The 17,593-nt window shown below is 32.8% G+C and overlaps 1 long non-coding RNA gene across 1 annotated transcript; it reads right to left on the minus strand.

Annotated features, from left to right (window-relative positions):
• Nucleotides 1–610: 610 nt before the first annotated feature.
• Nucleotides 611–1,501, minus strand: LOC114744050 (uncharacterized). The gene is made up of 2 exons (XR_003740058.1): nucleotides 1,443–1,501; nucleotides 611–851 (listed from the first exon to the last, which is right to left on the minus strand). It is a non-coding gene; the product is annotated as an uncharacterized LOC114744050 (long non-coding RNA).
• Between the last annotated feature and the right edge of the window lie 16,092 nt (nucleotides 1,502–17,593).

The following is a 17,593-nucleotide window of genomic DNA, read 5'->3' on the forward strand; positions in this document are numbered from 1 at the left end:
AGTCTTTCTTATATTACTATTCTTTTGTTGATCAATTCTTAATCTATTTTAATTATTATCAAAGTTGTGAATTAAACCAAATTCGTCCTTCTTTTTGTTTTGTTATACATCCACTTGCGAATTTGATGTATGCCATACGTAAGTTATTTGTCAATGAGTTAGATGATTTGGTTTTGGTTTTGGTTTTATTATGCAAGTGGTATATTTTATATATATCATCCGACAACGTATCTTGTCCCAACAAGAAACTTTCAATAAATAAATTTATTGTCCCTTTCACATTTTTTCAAAATATAATCCTTTGGGCCACCTAACATCTAGTCCTTTTTTAAAATCTTATTACCAGGTATTCTTAACACTGCTACATCTCCGGCACTTAAACACAAGACCACTAGTTAAATTGGACGAACCCTTTACCAGTATGATAAGTGCTTTTTGGTATGCAACAAAATTTAGGTTACAATTAAAGTAATATACCATCCAAACAAATTTTTTGTTAAACTAACTTTTCTATAAAACAATGTTACCCCAATATTAGTTTGCAAAAATAAGATAAAAAATAACTTTTATTACCGCTACTTCAAAGCTAAGACTTGAGAGGGCCAGCCAGTGAATGTAAATGGGGACTGTATGAACCCAAAAATGACGTTTTAAGAACATAGTAATTAATGATGTTTAGGAATCATAATTTAAGGTGAAGATGATGGCAATGACGAAGCCGAACATGAAATTGAGCTTAGAGTGTCTGCTAATGGTGGAAGCTGCATCTTCGTCGTCTTCATTTGGAAGATAAGTCAAAGTTGATTCCTGTGTTGAAGGGCTTGGTGCCAATCCTTCTCTTGGTTGATCATCTGCAATTTAATGGCAGGAAAAGCAAAGAGATTAATAAATTGGTTCTCATGTGGAAAAGTTCTTCAAAAGGATTTTTTTTTTATCCTTAATAGTTCATTAGATATCATTATTCTTTTTTCTTAAAAAAAAAATCTAATACTAGATTATGATCATGCATTATCATATTGAAATATTTTAAATTCAGTTTTTCAAAAATTAATTAAAAAAAGTTGAAGCCGCTTTTAATCAAACGCACAAGAATTCATTTTCTTCTCCATTACTGGTTATACATAAATATATGAATTGTTGGTAAGAAAATTCATCAGATTTATTAATTACTTACTTTTTTTTTTGGCCAAAATTCATATTAATTACTTGGAGTAGGGAGCAGTTGAAAAATTAACATAAATGGTAAAGTTACATAATAGCTCCATGTGAGCGTAATCAATCATCAATTGAAAATAAAAGTAGGGTGGCACATGGTGGGGACAATCAAAGGGAGCATGATATTAAAAAAGGTTAAGAATAATGAATTCCTTATTAAAAAAGGGGTAATATCAACAGAAAAAAAAGGTAATAATAATGATGATGGAAATATTTCATTGTCTTACTCGGAGACATGGCATCTTGACTTATTGGAGCCAATGACACTGGCACTCCCGCAGCTGCATCTCATAACAGTAAATATTTAATACATATTCACTCACACATTTAATTAAAAAAAAAAAAGGAGAATTCGGGAAAATGTTCTCATTTGGCAATTTCTTTTCTACATATATTAGCCATTAGAGGCAATCTTATCTAAGAAACTATTAGAAACTAAATGTAAATATATCTCTTAGCAAAAATTCAAATATCGGTTTATTATAATATGAGTAACTAATCTCCACCACTAGACCAAATGCCCATTGGTTCATGTGGCAAACCTTTTTGGTAAAAAGACTTGGCATAATTATCTTCAGTAATGTAATTCTTCCTCATTTGAATGCAACATACCGTCAATTATACAGAAAAATCTTCAATACCAAATAATGAAAAATAATGCATATAGTTAAAAAAGAGTTGCATCGGAGAAAAAATAATTGCACACACTCAATTCATGTCCTTTTGCCCAAAAAAAACTGCTAATTAAATTGGGACTTATTTTCGAGAAAGGGGGAAAAAAATTAGACCACTGTCGATATGAAATTGCAAATGGCATCACAATATCGAAGACGGTGCACTGCACATACATCAGCGTTAGCTTGATTAAAAAACATTATTTTCCAGAGAAAAAAAAAAAGACCGTGATTATTGGATCTGCCAATGTCAATAATATAAACTAGCATGTCTAAGGTTCTTTTGAATCATTCTCTAAATTTTAAAAGTGATTAAATAACCAGTTCCTGATGATGAAAAGAGATTTGATTCCCAGAATCAGATTAGTTACTATATATCATGATTCTCAGAGAAAACTAAACAGATCGAACAAAAATGAAAACTCAGAGAAGACGATGATTGAAGTTTAAGTACGGATACCTGAGCAGGAAGTAACATTAGGAACAGAAGACACTCCACAAAGAGAAGGAAGGTTGAGAGCTTTCTTAACATCAATGGTGAAGCCAGTGGTTTCAGGATGCCCTAAGAGCTCACATAAGCAAATGGGGCTGCTCTCTACTAGTCCTGCGATCTCTGGGCAGCATCCTTTTTCTGGTTTTGTGAGGTTTCTTTCAGATTTCACAAAGCTCAGGCCATATGATGTGTTCACTAAGGCTCTGAAGCATTCTGGTTGATTGCCTCTGAATGTTGAAGTTATGGCCATTGGTGGCCGTGAGAGATAAATTTTAACAGCTCTGTTCCCCTGTTTCTGAACTCTGAATAACATCTAAAGATCATAAAATTTGTTTAATGAACAACTTCATTATATCATATAATATGAATTTTCTCTTTGTTAACTTATCAATTCTCCTTCTAGTAATATTTAGATGTATTAAGGAGATGTTTCAATAGAAACCAAACCATAATTTTAAAAGTGATTTTACAGTATATGAAGTGTGTAAAAAGAGTTTTGTCTTGATTTATATGAAAATACTTTTTAGAAGTGCTTTTTGCACAAACCAAACACTTCTTAAAGAGGAAACAAAAGTAATCTGAACAACTAAAAAATTAATAAGTGATCTAATATTTTGTTTTTGCTGAGATTTCCGTTGAAAAGAATATTATTTGTCACTACTATATATTATGAAAGTTCACAAAAGAACCAGACCTCACCCTTATAGTGATTTTCATTCTTCATATATCATCATTCAATTTGATTAAAAAGAATATGATGGTATCGAAGTAATAAATGAACGACAAATAAGGAGCCTGGAGTTGTCATTTGGATCGCCTTTGAATTTTGATGAATCTTCCTTCCCCTGCTTCTAGGCCCTGAATAAAACCGAAATATGAAGTTTGTTTTATAAAGTAATTAACATTATCAATTCTTTATTTCTAGCAACATTTAAATATGAGTTAAAAATTAAGAATAATTTATGGCTTCTTTTGATCCATTGTGCTCTTTGCTGATTTTGCATTTCCATTTATACTATAAAGTGCTGCATATTTTGATTTCACGTTTTGCTTCTCTAAGTGTCAGTTTATCTATCAATTTTTGTTCCGTCCTTAGGCTGCCAACGGCCGCCAATTGTTATATAAGCATATATCATTGAAAATAATTTGTTCTTTAAGAGGTGTTTTGGAGCAATTTTATCTCGATTTATATGAAAATATTTTTAAAAAATATTTTTTGGATAAACCAAACATTTCCGACAAGCATTCTAAGGAGTTATGCTAGTAGATGAATAATATAAAAGTTATACTGAATTTTGACTAATTACTTTCATTGAGCCGATAGGATCATATGGGCAATAAAGCTCCCTTTTTTTTTTTTTTACCAGTTTTCAATACGAGCTGTATATGCAAGAGTCAAACCCAAAGCCATTAGTTTCTTTCTTTATATTTGACAACGGACAAATAAAATCCTCTCTAATTGAAACGTCTAATCTCTATATGACTATCAGAGACTATGTGCTTGTGATGTTTGTGGAATGAAGTATAGCCTTTTCAGTTCTGCTAGCTACAATGTTGCTTATAGTCTAATTTTTCACGTTTTTGGACTAGTGGTTATTGTACCCATTACTATTAATTAAAAGAATACTTGGCACAAACCATGTCATTTAGAAGAATATAGTTTAAGTGAGGGCAATGACACAACAGATTTGTAATATGGGAAAGCAGCCAACCTAACAAAATTGGCATCAAGAGGCATTGCACAAGCTGTTTGCTAATAGATCACAGCGATTAAATTCTACTAACAAGCATTATTTAATGGAACATAGGGGCCATATTGGTTTGTCTTAGGCATTATGTTTCTCTCATTTTTTACTCTTTTTAGAAACATAACACAAACAACCAGAAGGGCCTATCTTTGGCACTTATTATTTTTTTCCTAAACTCAGCCATCTTCATAACTAAGTTCCTGCGATCTTCCAACAGATCAAACAGTTGAGTGTCAACCGCTTCAAACTCAGTTTGTGCTATTGCTACCTTCTCTTTAGCTTCTATCCTCTTCTTTTGCACACGTTCCAATGCAATGTCACATTTCTCAAGTTCTTCCTCCATGACTGAGATTTTCTCTTCTGCTACCAAGACATCAGATTTGTCAATGCCAAATACTTTGGCCTGAACCAGCTTAATCGACTCCTTGTCAAACCCAAGAAAAGTTGTAGCACCTAAGTTCACCTCTAGGACAGTTCTATCTGATGCTGTAATGGCATAAGGTGTTTTGGTAGCCAGCAAGATTAAAATATCAATAAGGACTCTGTAGGAAAAAGCTATTATTGGGTGAGTACGTTGTCCACAAGACAGCCCTAGTTAAGGATATAGCTCAAGTGTTTTGGCCAATAAAGCTGGTTCTCCATCCTTCAACTCCACAAGTTGGAAAATCTCACCACTATCTAGTATTGGAGAAGAAGAAGCAGCAGCACCAGTTTGTGCTTCTGACATACATACATATATATAGCCAAGAAAGTTAGCACATAACTGGAAGAGAATCTAAAATCGTCAAAAAAAGAAAGACACTTATGATGATGGGAAGAGGGAATACCATCATGACACCTTGTGGTGTCCTCCATCGGAATATTGGGTTTAAAATCACAAGAATATGTCAAAAAGTTAGCAATTTCAGCCTTCTCTGATTCAGGTCCATCTTGAACATTTGCATATCTTGTTTGTTTAGTAGTCTACAAAGCACAAAAGGAAAAATTAGTCTAACAACTTTCTCCTCTGTATCTAAGCTTTCAGTAAAACCTGGTAAAAGATAAAATTTGATTTATAAAGTGACATTAATATCATATAATTTATCTATTTATTCACTAATTATTTTTTCTCGGCAACATATAATTAGTTTGAGACACGATGAACGATATAATTGTTTACTGCCCTCATATCCAACAGTCATGAAGACAAAAGACAAAACAATCTAACAAACTTCAATTCCCTTACCTGTGGAAATTCTCTTCCTAAAGGCATATCCGATGATTCTCTTGGTTGCTTAATTTGCTCTAGATTGGTTGATTGAATTGCTACTTCGTCTTCATTTGATGAATCATGCTTTTGAAACTTTGGTTTCACACATTCTTCCACACTATCAACCTAGAAAATATGAAGTTATTTTCCTTGGTCTTGCATTTCCGAATATATAAACTCCAAAGTTCAGCATCATCGTATGCTGAACTTACCATCATATGTGGAATTGATTGTGAGGCCTCTCCATGTGAATAAAAGGAGGAACTATCTATTTTAGCCTCCATTGTTGTGGTCTCCTCTTGAATGCTTTCAACGCTCTATAAAAGTACCAATAGATGTACAAGTGTTAGGTCCTCTTGAAGAGTGGTGATTGAAGCTGCTGATAAATTTCTTGGTGTTAAATCGGCTAACAGAGTTTCTAATATAACATCCCTATTAGAGGTGGGCCTTTCTTGAGCTGTTTCTTTTACTGTGACATTAATACCCTGTGATGCATAGAAGAGTGGTTAGTAATCACAAGGCCACTTCAAAATCGCTATTGGGATACAGTAATTATAACGCACATCATCATCAAATGGCACTTTGGTTTTATGAGAAACTTCATTGGATATCTTAGTTTCTTCAAGATATTGCCGTTGGCCAGCCAAAGTTTCTTCACGTGTTGAGCGTTCATACTCCAACTCCTAGTGGAAGCATTGAACATTTAGATGCAACTTGTTGGTAATATTAATGATGAAATTGAATTGGGAAAAATCCACTGTAGTTCAGATCTTGCTGTATTAAAAAGGGCAAGGGACTTACTTGTACAGAATCATTTGTAGAGTTGACAAATGGCCTACTGGATTGCTTCCTTGAATTTGAATTAGTTTATAGAATTGCTGTTATGGCATCCTCTATTGCATAATTCTCTTGAAGACTTAATTTTGCTATCTCTTTGATATTCTGAGTAATCGGACAAAAAAAAAGATGAAATAATTTTCAGTTTCATTTACTGCATGTCCATATAATTCTTTACCTTGGCCACGTGATGAAAGATATTAAGATAATTCTCCAGGAATCCAAGTTCTTGTCAATAATAGATATGGAGTTTGATAATGTGGTTTTTGCCCTAACATCAAAGGATAACTCTGAAGCTCTGGTCACTGATGACTCTGAAGCTATTCCTACAACTTTTTTTTTTCCCCTTTCGTTGTTTCTAATCTCTGAATAACAACAAATGAAGATATTAATTTAATAAAGCAACTTCATCAATTGATAGAACTTGTTTTTCCATTAAATAAGAAATTCCTGTTTTGAAGCACATTTAGATATATGAGTCATTAATTTTGTTTACCTGAAAAGCAGATGAAGTTGTTGCTGGTAACTTTGAATCAGGATCAGGAACTACTCTGCCAACTTCCTCCTCTGTTTCTTTGTAATTCTTGTTTACGTGTACCTGAGTACTGGCCACTGTAATACTCATGCTCAAAGCTTTGCTCTGGCTGAGAACTGTCTTCTATGATTAATTCATGCAATGTTGATATGTATGTCATCATCCGGACTGAGAAAATGCATTTTCGCTCTCCACATTTATATATTTCCACTCTTTGAAGGTTGTGATCGAAGTTGCCCGTGATCCTCACATATCTACCTCAAATTATGACATGTTAGCACTTTGCTGAGTCGCTACTTTTGAATCAAAATCAGATATGATGCTCAACTGCGGAAGGCCACCACGAAAAGATGCTGGTATGATGAATTCCAAACGTGGACATCCCTGGACGCAGGCTTTTTCAATTTTTGGAAAATAGGCCCCAATTGAGTAATTTCATTTTCCCCCTCGTCTTTTATTATCTGCTTCAAGGAAATACAATCCTGTACTTTCAAGATTTCTAACAATACCATAGTTTGAGCAGTAGAATATGTGAAGATTGATGTCAAATTTGAATCCAGCATTAATTCAAAAGTAAGCAACCTTCACAAACTCCACTAGGCCACCACTTCACTTGATGCATATCTGCAATAGTTGATTAAAATATTAATTGTAAAGGAAATGATTATTTAGTAAATTTATGTGATCATTACATATTTACATTACTTATTATTTCGCTCTCTTTATTTTTTTTAGGATCAATACAAACAGAATTATCTTATTTATTTATGTTTTATTTTTCTTTAATTTAGTTTAATTTTTTTGAGTATTTGCAAAAAAGGGATGATCTTGATCTTAACGGCAGGGCTCTTGTATTGGTACAAGGTCAAAATATAGCAACTAAATGAATAGTTCAAAACAAAATTTAGATTTAAAAATTATATTATTCCAGATAAAAAATTTAAAAATAATAACATATGAAATCGGAGTATTTCAAACGCTTCTATCCGATGTACTTTTTTTTTTTTTGGGGTACTTTTTCCCGAAGTAAGGAAATTAACTATTAGAAGAGATGTTATAGCTTCTTCTTCTTTGTCTTTTTTTGTTTTTGTTTTGACCAGCGGAAGAGATGTTATAGCTGGTTGAAGGCACAAAGACTTCTTTAATATGTAAAAAGATGCCTTCTAAGAAAGCACAAACTCCACTAGGCCACCACTTCACTTGATGCATATCTGCAATAATTGATTAGAATATTAATTGTAAAGGAAATGATTATTTAGTAAATTTTTGTGATCATTACATCAGTTACTATTTTGTTCTCTTTATTTTTCAGGATCAATAAAAAACAGTCAAACAGAATTATCTTATTTTTTTAATTTAGTTTATTCTTTTTTTTTTCTTTACAAAAAAAGGATGGTCTTGATCTTAAAAGTAGAGCTCCGATAGTTGCACGAGGTCAAAATATAAGAACTAAATGAATAGTTGAAAATAAAATTAAGGTTTAAGAATTATATTATTCCACATTAAAAAAATTTAAAATAATAATATATGAAATTGAAGTCTTTCAAACTCCTCTATCCAGCGTAGGTTTTTTTCCCCTTTTTCCCCGAAGCAAGAAAACAATAATGACGGTTTTTTTTTGGGTGAACAACACAAGAAGAAGAGAAACAAGAAAATGAAGAAGAAACCTCGATTATTTGCCTGAAGCTGAATGAAAGAGAAGGCGTGGGGAAACAAAGAAATTGTAGCAAGAAACCGATGTGGAAATTATAACATAGTAATCATATGCCTCGCTGATAATATTATCCCCATATTAAAGTAATCAAATATATAAACAATCAAAGAATAAGAATAAATTTCTTATCTAAAAATTTAGGAAGAAAAAGAGCAAAAAACACTGTTACCTTATATCAAAGAAATCACAGTCGAAATCACGCACAGCGCAAAGCAGCTTGTCTTCGTCAAAATAGATAACCATGAAAAAGTCTTCCAACACTTGGTGCAGTGGGAAGCAGTAGAAGCAGCATCTTCAAACTTGGTTCTCTCAAGGCCTTGATTTTAGTATACAGTTATAGGGCCCATGAAGAGCAAAGTTAAGATACAGACGACTTAAAAGTTAAGCTTACCGATAGAATGCTCCCAAGTTTGATCAAAGAAAAGCTTAGTATTTAAACTTTCAAAAGTTCTTTTTCATTGCGTGGAAGGCAGAGGCATGAAAGAGACAAGGCTGGTGCTTTTTTACAGAAAGAACGTGATCAAAACTATTTGCTTTTCCTTTTTGCCGTTCTCAATTACAAAATAGAATGTGTATCCTTTTCAAAGCTTGCCTGTTTTATGCAAACAATGAAACGATTTTGAATATGGTTGTTGAGAAGCTCTTTAATAGTTTGGTTGAATCATAAGATAGGGTTGTCAGGAGACTTGATTTTTTACCAAAGTGGGCTGATTTATTTTTGTTCACTCTTAAAGTTGGCATTATGCAGAAAAAATTACCCATATCACACACCGTTATAGCAATCTGTGAAAGAAAATAAACTTGGTTCTGTCTCTTTATCACCCTCTGATCATAACCACAGTAATGGTAATGGTAAAATAGCCTGGAACTAATAGAATTATAAATGTGGAAGAAACTGGCCTATTGAAAATGAAATAGCCTCTGCATCGTATATGCATTATTATTCAAAATTAAAGCTGAAGCTCTACACTCTATTACCAGACCATTTAATTAAGTGTGAATCCATGGAATGGAGGATCCATTTTAAGCAACAGAGAAAGAGACAAAGGCTGATGAGCAGTCAAGTACAAATGCCACTTTTCCATTCTGATAGAAATTACACAAGCAATCTCCTACCGTTCATCTGATTGCACAAGACTTTTAATTATATGCCTTAATTATATAAAATAACTGCGTGTGTTAGAAGTTGATCGATAGTTGATGGTTGTGTTGATAAACACATGATGCAACTTTATTTTTAAAAGTATTTAACAAAAGATTCTTAGATTTTAAGGATTACTTTCTTGATGTCTGCTATAAGAAACTGACTGACACAAACAAAATCTTGTGCATGAAAACTACGTCAAAAATATCTGTGTATTGAAAATCTGTAATTTCATTTCGAGACACAACAAATTTTTTATAAATGAACATATGTTTTTTATTTTTAATGTATGAATGCTTAGCCGTTTGCTATCTCGAGAAGTTCCAATGAAAAGGGTCAAACAAACATAGGAATGCAAATCACAGAATAATAACAGTCAGACACCAATCATCCAACATATAAAATATAAGGCCAAATTTATCCATACATCATTAGTGTTTAAAACTCTGAAGGCCCATTATTTAGCTGAACTTGGGAAAATGTTGGTCATAGTACAGCTTATGGTTCACTGCTTTTCAGTCTTTTCTGAAACAAACATGAAATAACAAAGCACAAATGAAACACAGCTAAATTCCAAAAGCTCTGTCCTGGGCACTTATTATTCCTCCAAACTCCATCATCTTCTCTATTAGTTTCTTGCGATCTTCCAACAAACCCCACAGTTTAGAATCAATTGCTTCAGACTCACTCTGCACCATCTCCAATTGTCCAATCACCCCAGCAATCCGCTGTTTGATTTCTACTCTCTGCTTTCAAACTTGCTTCAGCATAATGTCACGTGTCTCCATATCTTCCTTCATCTCCTGAATTTTTTCTTTCACCTTCGTGACGTCAAGTATGTTATTGCCAAAAACTTTGTCTCGAACTGATTCAGTCCACCCTTTGTCGAATCCTAAAAATGTTGCAGTACCCAAGTTTTCCTCTAATGTCGATTTGTCTGAGGTTGTAATGGTACGAGGTGTCTTGGTAGCCAACATCACCAGAATATCAATGAGCACTCTGTAGGAGCAAGCTATTACTGGGCTGGTACATTGTGCACGAGACAGCTTTAGTTGAGGATATATCTCAAGTGCTTTGGCTAGGAAAGCTGGTTCCTCATCTTTTAACACCACGAGTTGTAAGATTTCACCAATCTCTAATATTGGAGAATAAGAATCAGCAGCAACAGTTTTTGATTCTATCATGTATATAGCCAAGAAAATTAGTACATGACTGAAGGAGAATCTGAAATCATCACAAAAGGAAAGATACTTACGATGATGGGAAGAAGGGATAACATCAGGAAGGCTTGTGTTGTTCTTCACAGGAATATTGGGTTTAAAATCACAAGAGTATGTTACCAAGTTAGCCATTTCAGGCTTCTCTGATTTAGGTCCATCCTGAACATTTGGGTCTTTTGTTTCTTTAGTAGTCTGCATGGCACAAAATGAAAAATTAGTCTAACAACTTTCTTCCCTATTTATAAGCTTTAAGCGAAACCATGTAGAAGATAAAATTTGATTTATATTGTGACGTTAATATCATATAATTAATCCATTTGGTCGTTATTTATTTTTTTCCTAGCATCATATCTATATCGGTTCAAAAAAGTAGTCAGAGAAAAGATCAATGATATAATTGTTTTCCTTCCTTAAATCCCGAAAACAAAACAATCTAGCAAACTTCAATTCCTATCTAATTAAGGATCATGTAGTTATACCTGTGCAAATTATTTTCCTAAAGGCATATCCAATGATCCTCTTGGTTGCTTCATTAACCCTAGATTGGTTGATTGAATTTCTACTTTGTCTTCATTTGAATTAAGCTTTTGAAAGGCTTGTTTCACAGTTTATTCCATACTAGCAACCTTTAAATCATAAACAAGTTATTTAAATTCATTGGTCTTGCGTTTGCAAATGTCTAAACCCCAGAGTTTTGCATTATTATATACTGAACTTACCATCGTAGATGGGCCTCACTGTGAGGCCACTGCATGTGAATAGAAAGACGAAGTATCTATTTTAGCTTGCATTGTTGTAATCTTTTCTTGAATGCTTTCAACACTCTGCACAAGTACCAATAGATATACAAGTGCTAAGCTCTTTAATTATAATCTAGCCTTATCTTGATTACAAAATGAAGATCAGATTGAGGCAATATATGTGGTGTGACTATGTTCATATTGATTTACGAAGATGTAAATGAGTGGTACTTGCTGTTGAAACTTTGCATTAATAAAATTTACCAATTTAGATGGACCAGATTGTGAGCGCTCTGCTTGTGAATCAATGAGGGATGTATCTGTTCTAACTTTCATAGTTGCAGTGTCCTCTTGAATATTTCCAGGGATCTACATAAGTACCAAAACATATGTTAGGTCCTTTAACTATAATCATTAAGTTCTAACTTCCTAATATTCCTTTAGCCATATAGCATATTCCTAATATTAAATTTGGAAAAAAAAAGACATCACACGGTCATCAATTACCAATGGAAACTCCTCTTATAGGCAGTGATTGATGCTGCTCATAAATTCCTTGGTGCTAAATCAGCAATCAGAGTTTCTAATATAACATCCTTAGAGGTGGGCCTTTCTTGAGCTCTTTCTTTTACTACGACATCAATACTCTGTGCAGCACAAAAGAGTGGTTAGTAATCAAAATGCAGATTCAAAATTACCACCCAAATATGATCAATTATAACGCACATCATCATCCATGGATATTTTTGTTTGTCAGAGATCCTGCTGTTGGCCCGACGAAGTTGCTTCACATCTTGACCGTTCGCCCTCCAAATCCTATGTGAAGCATTGAACATTTAGCACAAAAGCTTTGTGTTTGACAATTTTAGATGCAACTTTTTAGATAATCCATTCTAGTTCAGACGTTGGGGTATTAGAAAAGGGCAGTGGACTTACTTGTGTGGAATCATTTCTGGAGTTGACAAATGGTCTAGTGGATTGCTTCGTTGAATTTGCAATAGTTGATAGAATTGCATAATCCTGTCCATGACTTGATTCTGTTGTCTCTTTGATACTCTTAAGTAATATGAAGCAAACAAAGACAGAAATAATTTTCAGTTTCATTTTATTGCATGTGCAGGAGAATTCTTCACTTTGGTAACATGGTGAAATATATTAAGAAATTGTTGTTTCAGAAAACCCTTTTTTTTTTTTTTTTGCGTTACATCTCCAATAATCCAAGTTCTTATCAATTTCATTTGGTCTTTTGTTAATACTATAAGAAGTACAACATATATGAGCAATTCTCTGTGACGAAGTCATTAACGAGCTTTGTCAAATCACATGTGCAGTTGTTTCTGCATCATTCTCACGATTGATAATTCACAAAAGAATTGGTCTTAATGCACATGAATTTTGGTCACCTGAAAAGCAGATGCAGTTGGTGCTGGCAACATTGAATCAGGATCAGGAGCTACACTGCCAACTTCCTTCTCTATTTCTTTATAAATATGAATCACAGCAATAGATAGAACTGAGTATTTCACTTGAGGGAACTTCCTTCGTTCATGGATATTTTCTATGTTCAATATTCAATTCTTTTCCTAGAAACATGCTAATTTATAAACGATTAAACTAACCTTGAGATTAGATATATGGTAAACATTTGTTGGTATGGATATAAGATTAGAATAAACTTGCTGTCTTGTAGAAAATAGTCAAACAATCAATGAACTTACTTGTGGCGATGTCCTTGTCAATTATGGTATTGAATCTTTCATTTCTTGTTTCTCTAATTCTGAGTAAGATCCTTGCTTTCAATTTCCTTCACCGTTTCCTCCTTATTACTCTACATGATGTCAAAAGATACAATTTATTTATGTATTGGTTTCTCTTTTTTATTTTTATGTGCACATAGCAAATATGAATCTCTTAAAAAAAAAAAAACTCTGATATTCCTAATGTTTCCCCAAAAATATTTGCTAACTTTAGATTTTTCAAGGGTTTGGTGAAGTTACTATTGTAGCTTTAGCAGATATACAAATTACATGGTAATGAGTAATGACTAATTAGGGGAAAAAAAAGAAAGAAAGCTGCAATCATCTAAATATATTTCTATGATCTATTTGGTACATTGTTTAAAAAACTTAGACTTGGTGTGGAGAAACTATGCTCTTATGAATGTAGAGTGAGATGGCGACGTATTGATGATGCAACTTCTTTAACACCTGTCTTCATTGCTTTCTCCGAGCTCTTAACCGACACCATAATTAATAAGTAAGTTGTAGTAATCAAAATTATGAACAGCTTAAATTCACTATTAAAAGAAAATACCATAAAAATAATGATTTTTTTTGTTCTTTTGATAATTAGTCTAATATATATACCTCTACAAATTCTCACAAATCACTTGTTGTTGCTTGATTTTCTAAACCGCCATTTTTAGGTTCTTTTTGAATTTGATTAGTTTCTGCGGTAGAATTTTCAATCTCATTAATATTCATAAAAATAGCTAGCAATTATTAAAAGACTTTTCCTGGATTTATACCTTGACATTTTAGGCAATCTTCCACTTCATAGCGTCACAAATTCTTAAAATCAATCCCCTCACAAATAGAAATAAGTGTTGGAACTTTTCTAAGTGTTACCTTGGACAATTTTGGAAATACTTCTTCCATTTTTGCCATCCTCTGCACATTATCTTGCTTGCATATGAATATTTGCTCCAGTTTAGAGGCTTCTCCTATTTCCAACCCCATCAACCTTGGAAACACTCAACATGTTGAGATAAAAGAGGCATTTCAAGCTATTATAACACTTGATGTCAATGTACTCTAAAATTGGGAAACAAAATTGATGCAAATGATCTCCACCGGTCTCTTTAATTATGTCAATTAATTCGTCAGTCTCTTATAATTAAAGAGGCTAACTGTGGAGGCTTTTCACTGTTGAGACACAGAAGATTGCTCTTAGCTCTTTGCATGCTGTGATGTGTAGCTTGCAAAGGTTGGGGAGGTTCAAAATATATAGAGAACAAAGTTTTCAACTTTGTGTTTCTCCTGATTGTTATTTGTTTTAGATTGCAAAAGTTGAGAATATGTTGTTGGAAGCCCACACTTGGAGTGAGTAGTGGTGTTTCAACATATATTTCAGATTCCTTTGCTCCTTCACTTCTCACATGTTGCATATGCTTCTTAATTTCACACAAACACACAAATATTACTTTTTTGCGAACTATTTTAAATTCAAATTTGAAATCTATGCAAAAGTAAAGCCGAATCACTTTGACCTATCATTTTTATCTCACCATTTCTTTAAAGCTTCTCATGCTTCTTTCTCACTTTAAAAGTATCATGTCACACTTTCAATAAAACCAATCAACCGAAATAGATCTATTACCACATCTCCCATCTATTATTAGATCTACATACATTAAAAAGAGAAAAATGTTCACAAAGCATTCCCTTACCATATGCTAAAATAAAAATGGATCCTCTATCCTCAACCTTTTCCCTCCTCTACCTTCCTTTAACCTCCATCATCATTGTATTAAAGTGTTAATAGGATAGATTTAACATTTTATAAAAACGTTATTATAATTTTATATAAAAATATATAAATAAGTTAAAACTATTAAAATTTAATCTTATCATCTTCCAATTGTAGACTGTGATTATAAATTATAACTACAGTTATGGACTATTCATATCAAATTTAGTAGTTTAAAGATGAAATTGTTTTAGTTCGATTCTTCTTAGGTATCAGCTGGAAGATGAATGTGAGGCTAATTATTTTCATTCTCATGTGATAGACACTCTTTATCATCATCATATTTTCCAAAAACATATTTCAGTTCATAAGCCCTCCAAATTTGTATGGCTTTTAGTTTTTGGAGACCTCTGGAAAGAGTGGATGGAAATATAAGTTCTCACTTATTGCAACTCCAGACATGCAGCTTCTCTAGTTTTGGGAAGATAGAGATTCAGTTGAGATCAGCATCGTCATCATCCTCTAGCATGATATACTGGTTCCCTAATTCTATAGATTAGGTGGTCATTCTTCTTGAATATAAAAAAGCTAGAAGATGCTTTTCCTAGAAAATTAATTAAATATTGATATTAGTAATAATTGATTTTAATTGATTACACACATAAGTGGAGATTAGCAGTTTGGTATTTTTGGCATTTCATTCCTTCGAAGAAATTCATACCTAAAATTAGGATTTCAATTAGGACTCGCTTGGTTTATAGAAAGTTTTCGTGAGAATGTAATGAAGATGAATGGATACTTATGTCTAATTGGACAATAATACCTCTAATATTAAAAATATTTATTAAATTTTTGTAATTATCAAAAAAATATTTTTTTACATAATTTCATTAAAAAATAATGTAATACTTAATAAAAAAATTATTTGTACAAATATTTTTACATTTACTATTCCTTCGGTCTTTAATGTAAGACTTAATTAACTAAATTGAAAAGATTAAAAATATTAGTTAAATTAGTTAATATGATATGTTTTTTTCCCTAAAATATCATAATCATCTTCTTTAATTCTCTCCCATCCTCTCTTATTTGATTGTTGTTGAATGAATATCAATAAGATTAATTTTTAAAAAAATTGATAAACATATAAAATAAATTTTATATATAGAACCAATATTAAATTTCAAATTAGATCCTAGATTAATGACCGGATGAGTAATAAAGTTTTTTTTTTTGCTATGTATGTATACTACCTCCAATCCATAATATAAGACCTTGTTTGACTTTTATTTTAGTGCAAATATAAGACGTCAATCCATTTTGTCTCTCATATTTATGTTTTTTTTTTCAAGATAGACCTTCTAGCAATGGTAGTTTTAATTAATGCACTTGATTAGCAAGGATACTTTAGGAAAGACAATATATATTTATTACAAATAAATAACTTAACTTCTTTCTTTAATCTCCTCAAATTAGTCAACTAGCTCTTATAATGAGGATCAGAAGTAATATATTTCTATTAAAGACATTGTCCAGTACAAAATGTGAGCACCTCTTTATCCATTGCAATCACATCCAATGAAAATATAAGGAGAAAACTTATAAGTCTTGTTTAATTTGCACTCTCCATAAATCCACACTTACTAGGCCTTATAATTAGAATCAGTTTCCGATTGAAAAATCAGAGTTGCAACAAAATATTCATCCATCAGCTATATATCACTGCAGAAACCTTCTCTTGAAAGTGAAATTCCGCAAATATCAGTTGCAGATCATCCATGAAAAATAAGGTCAAGTTTATGAATACATGAGAGTGATTAATAATGTTGGGATATATGTATGTATGTATGTATACATACACACATATGATGCCTACTCTCTGAATCTCGCCAGAATTGAAAACCAATAACAAAGCACAAAATGTTCTGGATCAGTTACTATGTCTCTAAACATGGTCATGTTCTGAATCAGTTTCTTGGGATGTTCGGACAGACCCAACAACTGAGAATCAATTTCTCCGAGCTTGACCTCCACGGCTTGAATTTCCTCTTTTGCTGCCGAGACATCAGACATGTCAACTCCAAGGTTGATTTTTCTGATGTGGAAATGGTACAAGGAGTCTTGGTGGCAAGCATGACCAAAACATCAACCAGCACTCGGTAGGACAAAGCTATTATACGATGAGTTGTTCGATGTTCGCGAGGTAGTAATAGTTGGGGATATCGCTCGAGTGCTTCGGCAAGTAAAGCCGTTTTCTCCTTGTTTCAGTTTAGGGACAACGAGAGCTTTTTCTAAACTACAGACTAGCACCCAGTCACCAGTTTACAATGTCATAAACCTGAGTTATAAATTCTTCTGGAGAACCATATTCCAAAAGCTAACTTATCACGTAGGAAAGCCCAATACTTCTATAAGCCCCTCATTATAAAATCCCATGAACATCCTAAATTTTCTTTTTCTGGGGATATGAAAGCGCACGACAGAATCAGAAAGAACTTTTAGCATCGTTTATACGCATTAAAAGGGGTTAAACCGAAGACGGACGGCGAAAAATGC

This window comes from Neltuma alba, unplaced genomic scaffold (assembly GCF_004799145.2).
Source record: "Neltuma alba isolate B1F8T4 unplaced genomic scaffold, ASM479914v2 tig00000105_pilon, whole genome shotgun sequence".
NCBI lineage: Eukaryota > Viridiplantae > Streptophyta > Magnoliopsida > Fabales > Fabaceae > Neltuma > Neltuma alba.